Source organism: Ovis canadensis, chromosome 19 (assembly GCF_042477335.2).
Source record: "Ovis canadensis isolate MfBH-ARS-UI-01 breed Bighorn chromosome 19, ARS-UI_OviCan_v2, whole genome shotgun sequence".
Lineage (NCBI taxonomy): Eukaryota > Metazoa > Chordata > Mammalia > Artiodactyla > Bovidae > Ovis > Ovis canadensis.
In genome coordinates, this window is record NC_091263.1 from 2,260,766 (window position 1) to 2,272,890 (window position 12,125).

Consider the following 12,125-nt stretch of genomic DNA (forward strand, 5'->3'; position numbering starts at 1 on the left):
TTAGGCCCTGGCATTGACGGGAGAGGAATCCCGAGAGGCCCCCGAGGAGCTCGCATGGGGACTGGCCATTCCTGAGGCCACCAGAGCGGGTCCCTGAGGTCCCCGTCGTAAGTCGAGAGCACCTGCCGCAACTCGAGAAAATCCAGGAGGTTTTGCCATCCAGGCGAGATGATGACCATTTCCGCTGAGGCTTCTCGAGGATAATCACATCTAACCATTGGTACTTCCAAAGGGTCCTTCACACCCTTGCTGCAACTCAAGAAGTTCCCCGACATACCCGTCTCCACTCGAGAGGAAGCACGTGGGGTCCCGCACACATCCAGGGGAGCCCCGTTTCCGCCTCCTAGCTCGAGATGAGGGATCCTTTCCCTGTTTCGTAGGGAAAGAATTCCCGGCGTTCCCGTCGCATCTCAAGAGGAGACACTCTCCACAGGAGAGGCGAGAGGAACTCCAGGGTCGTGCCACCATTCCAAGAGACCCCCAGATGTGTCAGTCCATACGAGAGGAACCTGTTTTCCCTGCACTGCCTTGACGTTCAAGCCGAGGATCGACTCCCACCACGTGTGCACTTGGGACAGCCCTGTGGGAAAGCCTCGTGGGAAAGCCTCGTGGGAAAGACTCGAGGGAAAACCATAGATCCTTTGATCCATGCGGCGGACTGCGTGACACTGCTGCTACTGCTCTGGAGGATAGCGCAAGTGCATGCCCGCATTCCAGACGAGGACTGACTCCCTAGGGAGACTCCAGAAGTACCCCAAGATCCATGTCAGCACTGGAGAGGAATCCTCAGGTTCCAGCCCCGACTCCACACAAGGTCTTAGGCCCCGGCATCGACGGGAGAGGAATCCCGAGAGGCCCCTGTGGAAGTCGCATGGGGACTGGCCTTTCCTGAGGCCACCAAAGCGGGTCCCTGAGGTCCCGTCATAAGTCGAGAGCACCTGCCGCAACTCGAGAAAATCCAGGAGGTTTTGCCCTCCAGGCGAGATGAGGCCCATTTCCGCTGAGGCTTCTCGAGGCTAATCACATCTAACCACTGGAACTTCCAAAGGGTCCTTCACACCCTTGCTGCAAATCAAGAAGTTCCCCGACATACCCGTCTCCACTCGAGAGGAAGCACGAGGGTCCCGCACACATCCAGGGGAGCCCGGTTTCCGCCTCCTAGCTCGAGATGAGGGATCCTTTCCCTGTTTCGTAGGGAAAGAATTCCCGGCATTCCCGTCGCATCTCAAGAGGAGGCGCTCTCCACAGGAAAGGCGAGAGGAACTCCAGGGTCGTGGCACCATTCCAAGAGACCCCCAGATGTGTCAGTCCATTCCAGAGGAACCTGTTTTCCCTACACTGCCTTGACGTTCAAGCCGAGGATCGACTCCCACCACGTGTGCACGTGGGACAGCCCTGTGGGAAAGCCTCGTGGGAAAGCCTCGTGGGAAAGACTCGAGGGAAAACCATAGATCCTTTGATCCACGCGGCGGACCTCGTGACATTGCTGCTACCGCTCTGGAGGAAAGCGCAAGTGCATGCCCGCATTCGAGACAAGGACTGACTCCCCTGGGGAGACTCCAGAATTACCCCAAGATCTATGTCAGCACTGGAGAGGAATCCTCAGGTTCCGGAGCCGACTCCACACAAGGTCTTAGGCCCCGGCATCGATGGGAGAGGAATCCCGCGAGGCCCCCGAGGAACTCGCATGGGGACTGGCCTTTCCTGAGGTCACCAGAGCGGGTCCCCGAGGTCCCCGTCGTAAGTCGAGAGCACATGCCGCAACTCGAGAAAATCCAGGAGGTTTTGCCCTCCAGGCGAGATGAGGCCCATTTCCGCTGAGGCTTCTCGAGGCTAATCAAATCTAACCACTGGAACTCCCAAAGGGTCCTTCACACCCTTGCTGCAACTCAAGAAGTTCCCCGACATACCCGTCTCCACTCGAGAGGAAGCACGTGTGGTCCCGCACACATCCAGGGGAGCCCCGTTTCCGCCTCCTAGCTCGAGATGAGGGATCCTTTCCCTGTTTCTTAGGGAAAGAATTCCCGGCGTTACCGTCGCATCTCAAGAGGAGGCGCTCTCCACAGGAGAGGCGAGAGGAACTCCAGAGTCGTGCCACCATTCCAAGAGTCCCCCAGATGTGTCAGTCCATTCCAGAGGAACCTGTTTTCCCTGCACTGCCTTGACGTTCAAGCCGAGGATCGAGTCCCACCACATGTGCACGTGGGACAGCCCTGTGGGAAAGCCTCGTAGGAAAGCCTCGTGGGAAAGACTCGAGGGAAAACCATAGATCCTTTGACCCACGCGGCGGACTGCGTGACACTGCTGCTACCGCTCTGGAGGAAAGCGCAAGTGCATGCCCGCATTCGAGACGAGGACTGACTCCCCTGGGGAGACTCCAGAAGTACCCCAGGATCCATGTCAGCACTGGAGAGGAATCCTCAGGTTCCGGCCCCGACTCCACACAAGGTCTTAGGCCCCGGCATCGACGGGAGAGGAATCCCGAGAGGCCCCCGAGGAACTCGCATGGGGACTGGCCTTTCCTGAGGCCACCAGAGCGGGTCCCTGAGGTCCCCGTCGTAAGTCGAGAGCACCTGCCGCAACTCGAAAATCCAGGGGGTTTTGCCCTCCAGGCGAGATGAGGCCCATTTCCGCTGAGGCTTCTCGAGGCCAATCACATCTAACCACTGGAACTTCCAAAGGGTCCTTCACACCCATGCTGCAACTCAAGAAGTTCCCCGACATATCCGTCTCCAATCGAGAGGAAGCACGTGGGGTCCCACACACATCCAGGGGAGCCCCGTTTCCGCCTCCTAGCTCGAGATGAGGGATCCTTTCCCTGTTTCGTATGGAAAGAATTCCCGGCGTTCCCGTCGCATCTCAAGAGGAGGCGCTCACCACAGGAGAGGCGAGAGGAACTCCAGGGTCGTGCCACCATTCCAAGAGACGCCCAGATGTGTCAGTCCATTACAGAGGAACCTGTTTTCCCTGCACTGCCGTGACGTTCAAGCCGAGGATCGACTCCCACCACCTGTGCACATGGGACAGCCCTGTGGGAAAGCCTCGTGGGAAAGACTCGAAGGAAAACCATAGATCCTTTGATCCACGCGGAGGACTGCGTGACACTGCTGCTACCGCTCTGGAGGAAAGCGCAAGTGCATGCCCGCATTCGAGACGAGGACTGACTCCCCTGGGGAGACTCCAGAAGTACCCCAAGATCCATGTCAGCACTGGAGAGGAATCCTCAGGTTCCGGCCCCGACTCCACACAAGGTCTTAGGCCCCGGCATCGACGGGAGAGGAATCCCGAGAGGCCCCCAAGGAATTAGCATGGGGACGGGCCTTTCCTGAGGCCACCAGAGCGAGTACCTGAGGTCCCCGTCTTAAGTCGAGAGCACCTACCGCAACTCGAGAAAATCCAGGAGGTTTTGCCCTCCAGGCGAGATGAGGCCCATTTCCGCTGAGGCTTCTCGAGGCCAATCACGTCTAACCACTGGAACTTCCAAAGGGTCCTTCACACCCATGCTGCAACTCAAGAAGTTCCCCGACATACCCATCTCCACTCGAGAGGAAGCACGTGGGGTCCCGCACACATCCAGGGGACCCCCGTTTCCGCCTCCTAGCTCGAGATGAGGGATCCTTTCCCTGTTTCGTAGGGAAAGAATTCCCGGCGTTCCCGTCGCATCTCAAGAGGTGGCGCTCTCCACAGGAAAGGCGAGAGGAACTCCAGGGTCGTGGCACCATTCCAAGAGACCCCCAGATGTGTCAGTCCATTCCAGAGGAACCTGTTTTCCCTTCACTGCCTTGACGTTCAAGCCGAGGATCGACTCCCACCACGTGTGCACGTGGGACAGCCCTGTTTGAAAGCCTCGTGGGAAAGCCTCGTGGGAAAGACTCGAGGGAAAACCATAGATCCTTTGATCCACGCGGCGGACTGCGTGACACTGCTGCTACCGCTCTGGAGGAAAGCGCAAGTACATGCCCGCATTCGAGACAAGGACTGACTCCCCTGGGGAGACTCCAGAAGTACCCCAAGATCCATGTCAGCACTGGAGAGGAATCCTCAGGTTCCGGCCCCGACTCCACACAAGGTCTTAGGCCCCGGCATCGGTGGGAGAGGAATGCCGAGCGGCCCCCGAGGAACTCGCATGGGGACTGGCCTTTCCTGAGGCCACCAGAGCGGGTCCCCGAGGTCCCCGTAGTAAGTCGAGAGCACATGCCGCAACTCGAGAAAATCCAGGAGGTTTTGCCCTCCAGGCGAGATGAGGCCCATTTCCGCTGAGGCTTCTCGAGGCTAATCACATCTAACCACGGGAACTTCCAAAGGGTCCTTCACACCCGGGCTGCAACTCAAGAAGTTCCCCGACATACCCGTCTCCACTCGAGAGGAAGCACGTGGGGTCCCGCACACATCCAGGGGAGCCCCGTTTCCGCCTCCTAGCTGGAGATGAGGGATCTTTTCCCTGTTTCGTAGGGAAAGAATTCCCGTCGTTCCCGTCGCATCTCAAGAGGAGGCGCTCTCCACAGGAGAGGCGAGAGGAACTCCAGGGTCGTGCCACCATTCCAAGAGACGCCCAGATGTGTCAGTCCATTTCAGAGGAATCTGTTTTCCCTGCACTGCCTTGACGTTCAAGCCGAGGATCGACTCCCACCACGTGTGCACGTGGGACAGCCCTGTGGGAAAGCCTCGTGGGAAAGCCTCGTGGGAAAGACTCGAGGAAAAACCATAGATCCTTTGATCCACGCGGCGGACTGCGTGACACTGCTGCTACCGCTCTGGAGAAAAGCGCAAGTGCATGCCCGCATTCGAGACGAGGACTGACTCCCCTGGGGAGACTCCAGAAGTACCCCAAGATCCATGTCAGCACTGGAGAGGAATCCTCAGGTTCCGGCCCCGACTCCACACAAGGTCTTAGGCCCCGGCATCGACGGGAGCGGAATCCCGAGAGGCCCCCGAGGAACTCGCATGGGGACTGGCCTTTCCTGAGGCCACCAGAGCGGGTCCCTGAGGTCCCCGTCGTAAGTCGAGAGCACCTGCCGCAACTCGAGAAAATCCAGGAGGTTTTGCCCTCCAGGCGAGATGAGGCCCATTTCCGCTGAGGCTTCTCGAGGCCAATCACATCTAACCACTGGAACTTCCAAAGGGTCCTTCACACCCTTGCTGCAACTCAAGAAGTTCCCCGACATACCCGTCTCCACTCGAGAGGAAGCACGTGGGGTCCCGCACACATCCAGGGGAGCCCCGTTTCCGCCTCCTAGCTCGAGATGAGGGATCCTTTCCCTGTTTCGTAGGGAAAGAATTCCCGGCGTTCCCGTCGCAACTCAAGAGGAGGCGCTCTCCACAGGAAAGGCGAGAGGAACTCCAGGGTCGTGCCACCTTTCCAAGAGTCCCCCAGATGTGTCAGTCCATTCCAGAGAAACCTGTTTTCCCTGCACTGCCTTGACGTTCAAGCCGAGGATCGACTCCCACCACGTGTGCACGTGGGACAGAACTGTGGGAAAGCCTCGTGCGAAAGCCTCGTGGGAAAGACTCGAGGGAAAACCATAGATCCTTTGATCCACGCGGCGGACTGCGTGACACTGCTGCTACCGCTCTGGAGGAAAGCGCAAGTGCATGCCCGCATTCGAGACGAGGACTGACTCCCCTGGGGAGACTCCAGAAGTACCCCAAGATCCATGTCAGCACTGGAGAGGAATCCTCAGGTTCCGGCCCCGACTCCACACAAGGTCTTAGGCCCTGGCATCGACGGGAGAGAAATCCCGAGAGGCCCCCGAAGAACTTGCATGGGGACTGGGCTTTCCTGAGGCCACCAGAGCGGGTCCCTGTGGTCCACGTCGTAAGTCGAGAGCACCTGCCGCAACTCGAGAAAATCCAGGAGGTTTTCACCTCCAGGCGAGATGAGGCCCATTTCCGCTGAGGCTTCTCGAGGCTAATCACATCTAACCACTGGAATTTCCAAAGGGTCCTTCACACCCTTGCTACAACTCAAGAAGTTCCCCGACATACCCGTCTCCCCTCGAGAGGAAGCACAAGGGTTCCGCACACATCCAGTGAAGCCCCGTTTCCGCCTCCCACCTCGAGATGAGGGATCCTTTCCCTGTTTCGTAGGGAAAGAATTCCCGGCATTCCCGTCGCATCTCAAGAGGAGGCGCTCTCCACAGGAAAGGTGAGAGGAACTCCAGGGTCGTGCCACCATTGCAAGAGTCCCCCAGATGTGTCAGTCCATTCCAGAGGAACCTGTTTTCCCTGCACTGCCTTGACGTTCAAGCCGAGGATCGACTCCCACCACGTGTGCACGTGGGACAGCCCTGTGGGAAAGCCTCGTGGGAACCCCTCGTGGGAAAGACTCGAGGGAAAACCATAGATCCTTTGATGCACGCGGCGGACTGCGTGACACTGCTGCTACCGCTCTGGAGGAAAGAACAAGTGCATGCCCGCATTCGAGACGAGGACTGACTCCCCTGGGGAGACTCCAGAAGTACCCCAAGATCCATGTCAGCACTGGAGAGAAATCCTCACTTTCGGACCCCGACTCCACACAAGGTCGTAGGCCCCGTCATCGATGGGAGAGGAATCCCGAGAGGCCCACGAGGAACTCGCATGCGGACTGGCCTTTCCTGAGGCCACCAGAGTGGGTCCCCGAGGTCCCCATCGTAAGTCGAGAGCACCTGCCGCAACACGAGAAATTCCAGGAGGTTTTGCCCTCCAGGCGAGATGAGGCCCATTTCCGCTGAGGCTTCTCGAGGCTAATCACATCTAACCACTGGAACTTCCAAAGGGTCCTTCACACCCTTGCTGCAACTCAAGAAGTTCCCCGACATACACGTCTCCACTCGAGAGGAAGCACGAGGGTCCCTCACACATCCAGGGGAGCCCCGTTTCCGCCTCCTAGCTCGAGATGAGGGATCCTTTCCCTGTTTCATAGGGAAAGAATTCCCGGCGTTCCCGTCGCATTTCAAGAGGAGGCGCTCTACACAGGAAAGGCGAGAGGAACTCCAGGGTCGTGCCACCATTCCAAGAGTCCCCCACATGTGTCAGTCCATTCCAGAGGAACCTGTTTTCCCTGAACTGCCTTGACGTTCAAGCCGAGGATCGACTCCCACCACGTGTGCACGTGGGACAGCCCTGTGGGAAAGACTCGTGGGAAAGCCTCGTGGGAAAGTCTGGAGAGAAAACCATCGATCCTTTGATCCACGCGGCGGACTGCGTGACACTGCTGCTACCGCTCTGGAGGAAAGCGCAAGTGCATGCCCGCATTCGAGACGAGGACTGACTCCCCTGGGGAGACTCCAGAAGTACCCCAAGATCCATGTCAGCACTGGAGAGGAATCCTCAGTTTCCGGCCCCGACTCCACACAAGGTCTTAGGCCACGGCATCGACGGGAGAGGAATCCCGAGAGGCCCCCGAGGAACTCGCATGCGGACTGGCCTTTCCTGATGCCACCAGAGCGGGTCCCTGAGGTCCTCGTCGTAAGTCGAGAGTACCTGCCGCAAGTCGAGAAAATACAGGAAGGTTTTGCCCTCCAGGCGAGATGAGGCCCATTTCCATTGAGGCTTCTCGAGGCTAATCACGTCTAACCACTGGAACTTCCAAAGGGTCCTTCACACCCTTGCTGCTACTCAAGCAGTTCCGGGACATACCCGTCTCCACTCGAGAGAAAACAAGTGGGGTCCCGCACACATCCAGGGGAGCCCCGTTTCCGCCTCATAGCTCGAGATGAGGGATCCTTTCCCTGTTTCGTAGGGAAAGAATTCCCGGCGTTCCCGAAGAGTTGGCGCTCTCCACAGGAAAGGCGAGAGGAACTCCAGCGTCGTGACACCATTCCAAGAGGCCCCCAGATGTGTCAGTCCATTCCAGAGGAACCTGTTTTCCCTGCACTGCCTTGACGTTCAAGCCGAGGATCGACTCCCAGCACGTGTGCACGTGGGACAGCCCTGTGGGAAAGCCTCGTGGGAAAGCCTCGTGGGAAAGACTCGAGGGAAAACCATAGATCCTTTGATCCACGCGGCGGACTGCGTAACACTGCTGCTACCGCTCTGGAGGAAAGCGCAAGTGCATGCCCGCATTCGAGACGAGGACTGACTCCCCTGGGGAGACTCCAGAAGGACCCCAAGATCCATGTCAGCACTGGAGAGGAATCCTCAGGTTCCGGCCCCGACTCCACGCAAGGTCTTAGGCCCTGGCATTGACGGGAGAGGAATCCCGAGAGGCCCCCGAGGAACTCGCATGGGGACTGGCCATTCCTGAGGCCACCAGAGCGGGTCCCTGAGGTCCCCGTCGTAAGTCGAGAGCACCTGCCGCAACTCGAGAAAATCCAGGAGGTTTTGCCATCCAGGCGAGATGATGACCATTTCCGCTGAGGCTTCTCGAGGATAATCACATCTAACCATTGGTACTTCCAAAGGGTCCTTCACACCCTTGCTGCAACTCAAGAAGTTCCCCGACATACCCGTCTCCACTCGAGAGGAAGCACGTGGGGTCCTGCACACATCCAGGGGAGCCCCGTTTCCGCCTCCTAGCTCGAGATGAGGGATCCTTTCCCTGTTTCGTAGGGAAAGAATTCCCGGCGTTCCCGTCGCATCTCAAGAGGAGACACTCTCCACAGGAGAGGCGAGAGGAACTCCAGGGTCGTGCCACCATTCCAAGAGACCCCCAGATGTGTCAGTCCATACGAGAGGAACCTGTTTTCCCTGCACTGCCTTGACGTTCAAGCCGAGGATCGACTCCCACCACGTGTGCACTTGGGACAGCCCTGTGGGAAAGCCTCGTGGGAAAGCCTCGTGGGAAAGACTCGAGGGAAAACCATAGATCCTTTGATCCATGCGGCGGACTGCGTGACACTGCTGCTACTGCTCTGGAGGATAGCGCAAGTGCATGCCCGCATTCCAGACGAGGACTGACTCCCTAGGGAGACTCCAGAAGTACCCCAAGATCCATGTCAGCACTGGAGAGGAATCCTCAGGTTCCAGCCCCGACTCCACACAAGGTCTTAGGCCCCGGCATCGACGGGAGAGGAATCCCGAGAGGCCCCTGAGGAAGTCGCATGGGGACTGGCCTTTCCTGAGGCCACCAAAGCGGGTCCCTGAGGTCCCGTCATAAGTCGAGAGCACCTGCCGCAACTCGAGAAAATCCAGGAGGTTTTGCCCTCCAGGCGAGATGAGGCCCATTTCCGCTGAGGCTTCTCGAGGCTAATCACATCTAACCACTGGAACTTCCAAAGGGTTCTTCACACCCTTGCTGCAAATCAAGAAGTTCCCCGACATACCCGTCTCCACTCGAGAGGAAGCACGAGGGTCCCGCACACATCCAGGGGGGCCCCGTTTTCGCCTCCTAGCTCGAGATGCGGATCCTTTCCCTGTTTCGTAGGGAAAGAATTCCCGGCGTTCCCGTCGCATCTCAAGAGGAGGCGCTCTCCACAGGAAAGGCGAGAGGAACTCCAGGGTCGTGCCACCGTTCCAAGAGACGCCCAGATGTGTCAGTCCATTCCAGAGGAACCTGTTTTCCCTGCACTGCCTTGACGTTCAAGCCGAGGATCGACTCCCACCACGTGTGCACGTCTGACAGCCCTGTGGGAAAGCCTCGTGGGAAAGCCTCGGGGGAAATAGTCGAGGGAAAATCATAGATCCTTTGATCCACGCGGCGGACTGCGTGACACTGCTGCTACCGCTCTGGAGGAAAGCGCAAGTGCATGCCCGCATTCGAGACGAGGACTGACTCCCCTGGGGAGACTCCAGAAGTACCCCAAGATCCATGTCAGCAGTGGAGAGGAATCCTCAGGTTCCGGCCCCGACTCCACACAAGGTCTTAGGCCCCGGCATCGACGGGAGAGGAATCCCGAGAGGCCCCCGAGGAACTCGCATGGGGACTGGCCTTTCCTGAGGCCACCAGAGCGGGTCCCTGAGGTCCCCGTCGTAAGTCGAGAGCACCTGCCGCAACTCGAAAATCCAGGGGGTTTTGCCCTCCAGGCGAGATGTAGCCCATTTCCGCTGAGGCTTCTCGAGGCCAATCACATCTAACCACTGGAACTTCCAAAGGGTCCTTCACACCCATGCTGCAACTCAAGAAGTTCCCCGACATACCCGTCTCCAATCGAGAGGAAGCACGTGGGGTCCCACACACATCCAGGGGAGCCCCGTTTCCGCCTCCTAGCTCGAGATGAGGGATCCTTTCCCTGTTTCGTATAGAAAGAATTCCCGGCGTTCCCGTCGCATCTCAAGAGGAGGCGCTCTCCACAGGAGAGGCGAGAGGAACTCCAGGGTCGTGCCACCATTCCAAGAGACGCCCAGATGTGTCAGTCCATTACAGAGGAACCTGTTTTCCCTGCACTTCCGTGACGTTCAAGCCGAGGATCGACTCCCACCACCTGTGCACATGGGACAGCCCTGTGGGAAAGCCTCGTGGGAAAGACTCGAAGGAAAACCATAGATCCTTTGATCCACGCGGCGGACTGCGTGACACTGCTGCTACCGCTCTGGAGGAAAGCGCAAGTGCATGCCCGCATTCGAGACGAGGACTGACTCCCCTGGGGAGACTCCAGAAGTACCCCAAGATCCATGTCAGCACTGGAGAGGAATCCTCAGGTTCCGGCCCCGACTCCACACAAGGTCTTAGGCCCCGGCATCGAATGGAGAGTAATCCCGAGAGGCCCCCAAGGAATTAGCATGGCGACGGGCCTTTCGTGAGGCCACCAGAGCGAGTCCCTGAGGTCCCCGTCTTAAGTCGAGAGCACCTACCGCAACTCGAGAAAATCCAGGAGGTTTTGCCCTCCAGGCGAGATGAGGCCCATTTCCGCTGAGGCTTCTCGAGGCCAATCACGTCTAACCACTGGAACTTCCAAAGGGTCCTTCACACCCATGCTGCAACTCAAGAAGTTCCCCGACATACCCGTCTCCCCTAGAGAGGAAGCACAAGGGTTCCGCACACATCCAGTGAAGCCCCGTTTCCGCCTCCCACCTCGAGATGAGGGATCCTTTCCCTGTTTCGTAGGGAAAGAATTCCCGGCGTTCCCGTCGCATCTCAAGAGGAGGCGCTCTCCACAGGAAAGGTGAGAGGAACTCCAGGGTCGTGCCACCATTGCAAGAGTCCCCCAGATGTGTCAGTCCATTCCAGAGGAACCTGTTTTCCCTGCACTGCCTTGACGTTCAAGCCGAGGATCGACTCCCACCACGTGTGCACGTGGGACAGCCCTGTGGGAAAGCCTCGTGGGAACCCCTCGTGGGAAAGACTCGAGGGAAAACCATAGATCCTTTGATCCACGCGGCGGACTGCGTGACACTGCTGCTACCGCTCTGGAGGAAAGCGCAAGTGCATGCCCGCATTCGAGACGAGGACTGACTCCCCTGGGGAGACTCCAGAAGTACCCCAAGATCCATGTCAGCACTGGAGAGGAATCCTCAGGTTCCGGCCCCGACTCCACACAAGGTCTTAGGCCCCGGCATCGACGGGAGAGGAATCCCGAGAGGCCCCCGAGGAACTCGCATGGGGACTGGCCTTTCCTGAGGCCACCAGAGCGGGTCCCTGAGGTGTCCGTCATAAGTCGAGAGCACCTGCCGCAACTCGAGAAAATCCAGGAGGTTTTGCCCTCCAGGCGAGATGAGGTCCATTTCCGCTGAGGCTTCTCGAGGCCAATCACATCTAACCACTGGAAATTCCAAAGGGTCCTTCACACCCTTGCTGCAACTCAAGAAGTTCCCCGACATACCCGTCTCCACTCGAGAGGAAGTACGTGGGGTCCCGCACACATCCAGGGCAGCCCAGTTTCCGCCTCCTAGCTCGAAATGAGGGATACTTTCCCTGTTTCGTAGGGAAAGAATTCCCGGCGTTCCCGTCGCATCTCAAGAGGAGGCGCTCTCCACAGGAAAGGCGAGAGGAACTCCAGGGTCGTGCCACCATTCCACGAATCCCCCAGATGTGTCAGTCCATTCCAGAGGAACCTGTTATCCCTGCACTGCCTTTACGTTCAAGCCGAGGATCGACTCCCACCACGTGTGCACGTGGGACAGCCCTGGGGGAAAGCCTCGTGGGAAAGCTTCGTGGGAAAGACTCGAGGGAAAACCATAGATCCTTTGATCCACGCGGCGGACTGCGTGACACTGCTGCTACCGCTCTGGAGGAAAGCGCAAGTGCATGCCCGCATTCGAGACAA